The sequence below is a fragment of the Conger conger genome, chromosome 10 (assembly GCF_963514075.1).
Source record: "Conger conger chromosome 10, fConCon1.1, whole genome shotgun sequence".
Taxonomy (NCBI): Eukaryota; Metazoa; Chordata; class Actinopteri; order Anguilliformes; family Congridae; genus Conger; species Conger conger.
In genome coordinates, this window is record NC_083769.1 from 8,324,313 (window position 1) to 8,331,868 (window position 7,556).

Genomic DNA, 7,556 nt, shown 5'->3' on the forward strand with positions numbered 1-7,556 from the left:
CCTATTGAGATGCTGTGGCATGACCTTAAAAGGCGGTTCATGCTCGAAAACCCTCCAATGTGGCTGAATTACAACAATTCTGCAAAAATGAGTGGGCCAAAATTCCTCCACAGCGCTGTAAGAGACTCATTGCAAGTTATCGCAAACGCTTGATTGCAGTTGTTGCTGCTAAGGGTGGCCCAACCAGTTATTAGGTTTAGGGGGCAATCACTTTTTCACACAGGGCCATGTAGGTTTGGATTTTTTTTTCTCCCTTAATAATAAAAACCTTCATTTAAAAACTGCATTTTGGGTTTACTTGTGTTGTCTTTGACTAATATTTAAATTTGTTCTGAAATATTTAAGTGTGACAAACGTGCAAAAAAAATAAGAAATCAGGAAGGGGGCAAACACTTTTTCACACCACTGTATATGTATTTAATAGATTCAGGCTATCTAGAGTTTATCCTGTTGAAATTCAACTCTTAACTCTTATTCATCCATGAATAATACAGGATTAATAGAGATCATGAAGAGACTAAATGATTAGTATCATAGAATGCTAGGTGTGTGTGTGTACATGCATTGAGAGAGAGAGAGAGTGAGAGGGAGAGAGAGGGAGAGAGAGGGAAAGGGAAAGGGAGAGGGAGGGAGAGGTAGAGAGGGAGACGGGAGAGGGAGAGAGAGAGGGATATGGGAGAGAGGGAGAGGGGAGAGAGAGAGAGAGAGAGAGAGAGAGAGAGGGGGAGGCTATTCTCACAGGGAGGTGTGGAGAAAGGGACTCTCCATTCTTGCTCAGCACTGAAGGCAGTTCTGGTCGGTCTGACGGAGCTGCTGTGTGGTGAACCCCCGCCACTCTGAACAGCAGAGGGGGGCAGTGTGGTTTCAGGAACCGTTGCTGCACAAGCATAAAAACATGCATCAACCTCCTGACCACAGGGCGTCAACCAAAGCAGTTATTATTATAATATGTATCCAGATAAGTGCTCAAATGTTTACTCAAAATGAGGTGACACTTTTCAGTGTGTTGTGCTCAGCAATGAAGTGGTGTACTGAAAGCAGTCGTATATTCCTAACTCTAAAGTATCAGCACATATTACAATTACCAATCAGCGCCTCTTTTTGACTTATGCGCATAACTCATGGCTGTTATAGAGCGGATACAGTCAAATTATTGTGGCATGCACAAAGAAAGAAAGAAAGAATAGAAAGGCAAGGTTTGGGTAAGTTATACCTTTACTGACAGTCACATTTACTTTGACCATCCAGTCTGTGCCCCATGTTTCTATTCCACAGTAATAGAGGCCTGCGTCCTGTAGACTCAGTTTTATCATGGTGAAACTGAAAAAGCGCCCGTCGGAATTGTCATTCAGGAGGAATCTTCCAGCGCGTTCACTGACAGCCGACGTGATAAGAACATCCCATCTCCCACATGGATGACGGCAGACATACTTTGGTAGATGCAGATAACCATCTGGATATGGACACTTGATGTTTAACTCTTCACCTTCAGTTCCATGTGCTTCAAGTACATCGCCCATTGCTGTCCAGTGAACTTAATGCACCGGCAAAAACATAAACATGAAATAAAATTTGAAAGTACAATTTTTTTTTAAAGATTTTAAAAGTTAATTCAGCTGTGTTATCAAACACAAAACTAACACAAAAAATCTGGCCAAAAGTTTTACAAATGCTTTATATGTTATATGTATTGTATTATGTACAGTAAATTGATACTGTATTGGCTGCTACCTTGGCCAGGTCTGTTTTGAAAAAGAGAGTCCGGATCTCAATGCAGCTTCCTGCTTAATAAATAATAAATTCAATAAATGTACGTTTTCATCACAAAATGAGTTCAGAAAGGTCAGAAATTACCGATATGAGTTTGCTAAACTGTGTTTTTGCAGAAATACATGAACTCTTCCAATTAATCAGGAGTCAAACTGTCGTAAAAATATTGATTGAATCTAATGATTGTGTACATTACATGTACTTTCATGTAAGTATTAATAAAGTCACTGAACCATTAGTCATTTTCAGTGAAGCAAAATTATGTGTGGAAAATGTATTTTCAAAAACTATACACATTTCCTTAACAATCTCTTAAAATACAAAGTAAAACTTCAATAAAAAAACATATATAGGCTAAAAAATTATTACAATTTGTTTCAGGTCAATTTGATGAATGTCAAATACCTAAGACAATCACAAGCAATGCAAATCACATCATGGCAGCATGCAACACCAGCCTATGAAGCTACAAAGGGAGACGTTTCTGCCCAGTGTCTGTTCCATCCTCTAAAGTACCTTAGGGATTCTGGAAAAAACAAAAACTTGAGGAAATACAAAAGACAAGGACTTACTTGCTAGGAGAGAGAGGATCTGCAGAAGGTATCTCATCACAAACCCAGTTCAAACTGACATCACAGCAGGCTCGTTCAACACACTATAGATATGACTCAAGAGAAGATCACACCTGCTGCACTAGCTGACCGTTTCTCACTCAGTCCAGTTTTCAGCCTTATGAAGAGATCATATTTACCGACCCTGTGAAAGCTCTTGTCACGACAGAAATGTGGGCTGGTTTAGGGAAGGAAACTACACAGACAATAGCACCGCAAATTTCCATGACGGATACAAAAGGAGCGGCCACATCCAAGACTCAAGGGCCCGTGCCTCCCCTAAAATCTGATTGGCCACCCCAGTGCCACCCCGCACATAGCCAGCCTGCTTTCATCATGTTACCATTTTTACCAAGACCGTCTTTCCTGTTTTGCTGCCTTCCAAATGTGCATCAAAAGCGTGCATGTCAGAAGCACCAATCTGATTCACACGTTATTGGCTGTTACGACAGTAAATCTGTTTTTACGAAGACACCATCTTTTCCACTTGCAATAATGCCAGATGGGCTGCAAAAAAGCTAGAATCACCAGGACATGACAGGACAGCTTGCAAGCTTGTATGGTGCAGTTTGTAGGCCTCTAAACTGTATTTTGCTCTTGTCAGTGTGACAGTTTGAAATATTGAATATTTTGAATTGTAACATTACGGTTGAAATATCATTTGAATGTCATAGTGTTAAACTAGTTAGCTAGCTGACTAAATTGAAGACTACTGACTAGCTAGCTAACAAACCTTAGTCTCAACAAGAAATAAATTACTTGAATGCTGTTGTTTCTTTAATATATGGCCCCCTTGTGTACAACTAGTTAAATCAAATTGCAAACTTATCTAGTTAGTTGAAAGAATATGTTTTTACATAATAATATTGTATTGATGCAAGACAAAAAAATCATTCCTATAGTTTCCAAAAGCTCTTGTAAATGTTGCATTGTGTTCTCTGTATTAACTCAGAAGAAGACTGTTTGGTGGTTTGCTCAGAGCATTTGTCTGCTGAAAAGCCTTACCTTTTGTAAGTGAGCACAGAGAAGGGTCTTGATGACAAAAGAGGCTCATAGCATATTTATTTGTTATTGTTTATGTCATCCTGTACATTAGCTTATCAGTAGCCCATAGCCTATTCATTTATTCATTTAGTCTTAGTAGACTCGTAATGCATAGTGTTTTTTTGTAGTTTTTTTTCACACGTTATTTATGTTTTTTTTTTATTTCAAGATAAAAAATAAACATAAATAACCACAAAAAAGAGAATGTCGCAGCCTCGTCTGCATGGAGCATCAGGGTCCGAGCTGCTGTCCTGCGGCACCCTGCCTGTCTGCGAGTACAGGCACTCAACGCTCAAAGTGAGCCAATAAACAAACTCCATCAACACTCGTGCCAAAATGCACGTCAAAGTTGACGCCAACATAAGGAGCTATGCACTAGTGCACTCGCCAGGCTTGTGTTAGGGAAAAATGCCCTTTTTAACATTTCACAGGTGAGCATCGTTTGAATCAGACATAGTAAGACTTATATACAGTTTTCAGTACACGGACCCAGAAGAGGGGGCTTTATCAAAACAAAAAGACGTGATGCTTGCCATGAACATTCGTATTTTGTCTTCTGATGACCCCTTGTTGACCTTGCTGTAAGACCGGAATGAGCTAGCTATCCCCGTGGCAGAGACATTAAGGTCAAAGGCCGTCTGTCTGCTGGGAGAGAGACAGAGAAAGACTCCTAGTAAGCACTCAATTCAGAAAGTGGTCTAATAGAAATAAAGATTATAATAAGGTTATTTTTTTAATATTGTGATTGTCTTTATGTAAACACACATTGTCAATTAAGAATCAATTCAGGAAATTACCCTTACACTTGTTGTAAGCCTTAACCTGACTCTGGCCAAGCGCCCTTTGGCTGAGCTGGTTAAGGGAGTGCTGCAGGTGGCCACTGTAGGAGAGCGGGGGGGGGTTGGGGGGGCGGGTCACCTGCACGTTTTGTTATGGAATGCAGGCGGGTGAGGGGCATACCTGGGACAGACCGGTGGAGGTGGAGGTGGAATGACTCTGAATTGAAGAAGTTGAACCCCACACATTGTGATAGGCAGCTGACTGCTCCATGTTGTCGCTATGTTGTTGCAGGTTTATACACATCCTTACTCCTGCTCTTAACACGGTGTAAAATCAGTCATCAGTCATCTGCTCAAAAGTGCGTGTCACAAAAAGGTTGAAAACCCCTATGAGAGAAGATGGGGATGCAATATTACATGAAGTGATAATGTGGTAAAATTGATCCTGTTCCAACGTAATTGGTGTCAATCGATTTATGTATCCTAAAACATACATGATCTAAACATGTAATATTGTTACAAGTAATCTGTTTCGATGAAGCTACTTTACTGTTTACTGAGACGCCAAGGTGGCACCCCCCAGCTCATCGGCGTGGACCGGGACTGCTGCTCCTCATTTGGCTCATTTTGGGTCAAAGACAGCTGCCTGGTTCCATGAGTGCGACAAGCTGCTGGTCAGGGTGGACGTGTTACACCTCATGCACCAGATTATTGGTAGCACTCTGTACCTAGTTATGTTGCCCTCCAGAGGGTATTTTTTTCATTTTTTGGTCGGATGTGAAATAGGTCGGATGTTGTCCTGCTAGTGCCTGCACAGGGCAGACTAGCAGTTGTGGTCTTTCTAAAAGTGGAGCCACTCTAAGCCATAAAAGGTGGCATGCATTTTTTCTCTCAAAAAATAAGTAGGCCTAAATGATCTCATTGACTCGCTAGTTTATTTTGTAAGTGGCCGCTTCCCTGGGTTCTCTTTGGATATGATTCATGTGGTTCATATGATTCTGACCTACTTACTGTTGCCATATTATTGAGTTTGTGCTGAAAACAAAGATATGAAACACTTTGGAAAATATTGTCTTTCCATCCAAAACAATGCATCTAACTATCAATGTATCCAACTACTAAACAGTAAAAGTAAGTGTAATATTACTCCTAAAGCACAGTTTTATGGAAACTGATTACCGTTACAACATTCCATGTTTAGATCATGACCTTTGTCATGGTCATTTCCACATTATCATTGAATGTAGTAATATTGCATCACTATCCTTTGTCACAGGGCTTTTCAACCTTTTTTCACACGTACTGTTGAGCTGGTGGTCAAATGACTGGTGATTGATTTTACAGTGTTAAGAGTAGGATCCACCTGCAACATCACAGCAACAACATGGAGCAGTCAGATGGTCCATGTTAGAATAGAGATCAAGCAGTGAGAGGAGGAGGTGGAGGAGGTCAATGGAATGGCAGATGACAACTACTCCTTCAGAGAGGTGGCCTTGTTTCTCATCTTAGAGGTGGGGGGGGGGGTTGTCCTGGTAGAGGGCCGCGTCTTTCACTGCAGTTCAGGATTTTTTCAACATGCAGCTTGTCTGTTCATTTCATTCACAAAATGGATCAAAACTGCCAAACCACTGCAAACATGTCTCAAAATCACCAGCATACAGTGCTCTTGTGCTAACTGTGAAAAGTAAAAAGTATCAAAAAATTTGCAATTGTAAAAAAAACCTGAAACAGACCCACAGTATGTTGTAATTATATATATATTTTATTACAGTATTCTGATTTTGTTCAATGATTCTACTCTCTTCTACTGTTTCCACTATTCCCTTTATTTAGAACCACAAAAAGGACCGTATTGAAACATGTATCAAGTATTTTTTCCTACTAGAGTGAAGTATTGTAAAAACAACTGAACTGCTATCTTTTGTGTGGGCAATCTAAACAAATGTTCCTATAGTATTTCATGAAAAGTTAGGAATTTGAACCAATGAGTTGAGAAGTGGGCGGCATGGATGGTGCAGTGGGTAGCACTGCTGCCTCACAGCAAGGAGGTGCTGGGTTTGAATCACCGTTGGCCGGGGCCTCTCTGTGTGGCATATTCTCCCCGTGTCTGCATGGGTTTCCTCCAGGTACAGTGCATCCGGAAAGTGTTCACAGCGCTTCACTTTTCCCACATTTTGTTATGTTACAGCCTTATTCTAAAATGGAATAAATTCATTTTTTTCCTCAACATTCTACACAGAACACCCCATAATGACAACATGAAAGAAGTTTTTTAGAAATTTTTGCTAATTTATTAAAAATAAAAAAATAAGAAATTACATGTACATATGCAGGTGTGTAAGTGAATGGTGTGTGTGCCCTGCGATGGACTGGCGACCTGTCCAGGGTGTATTCCTGCCTTTCGCCCAATGTATGGTGGGATAGGCTCCAGCCCCCCTGCGACCCTGTTCAGGATAAGCGGGTTAAGATAATGGATGGATGGATGGATGGTGTTGAGAAGTGCAAGATGTCTTCAAAGATATGAATGCACAATGCATGTTTTGAACAGGTGAACGGGCTGTGTTACAAGTGCTTACCATTTTGAGTGTTGAGCGCAAGCTTGTGAGATTAGCGCCAAAGTGATTGTAAAAAACTGTAAGCAGACCAGTATCAGTTCAAAGCCCCATTCACAGGATGGGACAAGTGGGCGCAGTGGGTGGCGCTGTTGCCTCGCAGCAAAAAGATTCTGGGTTTGACTCCCAGCCTTGGCCTTTCTGTGTGGAGTTTGCGTGGTCTCCCCGTGTCCGTGTGGATTTAGGCTATTTGTGTTTGCAGTGTTTGAGTGAATGGTGTTTGTCTGTCCAGGGTGTATTCTCACCCAACGCTTGCTTGGATAGGCTCCAGCCCCACCGCGCCCCACCCTCCACTGCAGGTTAGATGATGGATGGATGGATTTATACCTTCTGACCTCTTTGCGAGGCCGACCTCGGCGCTGTGACTGCTAGGGAAGTCACAGAGCTGCAGCTGGGCACAGGGCAGCAGCTGCACGGAGGCAGAGATGGAAAGATGGATGACGGGATGAGGCTACAAAGCCTGCATTACTGTATTGTACATAATTTCGACCAGCAGAGGGAGACAGATACCGTAATTGGAAGAGACTCAAGAAAGACTTATAATTTGACAAGAGTAATGCTGATATTGTCAGTGGAACAAATTAAACTAACAGGGCGGTTGACTTTAGCACGTGACAGATGACAGACTTCACCTGCATGTTTCTGCCAGAGGGCAGCCAAAAGCCATGCTCACGAGATCACAAGCCTTCAGTGTGCCGGGTTTATTTTTCACCTTTGTGCCAAAGGGGATCTCCAGTGTC

At 41.7% G+C, this 7,556-nt stretch overlaps 1 long non-coding RNA gene across 1 annotated transcript; it reads right to left on the minus strand.

Moving 5' to 3' along the window:
- Window positions 1–740: 740 nt before the first annotated feature.
- Window positions 741–2,676, minus strand: LOC133138194 (uncharacterized). The gene is made up of 3 exons (XR_009709687.1): window positions 2,343–2,676; window positions 1,214–1,534; window positions 741–877 (listed from the first exon to the last, which is right to left on the minus strand). It is a non-coding gene; the product is annotated as an uncharacterized LOC133138194 (long non-coding RNA).
- Window positions 2,677–7,556: the final 4,880 nt, after the last annotated feature.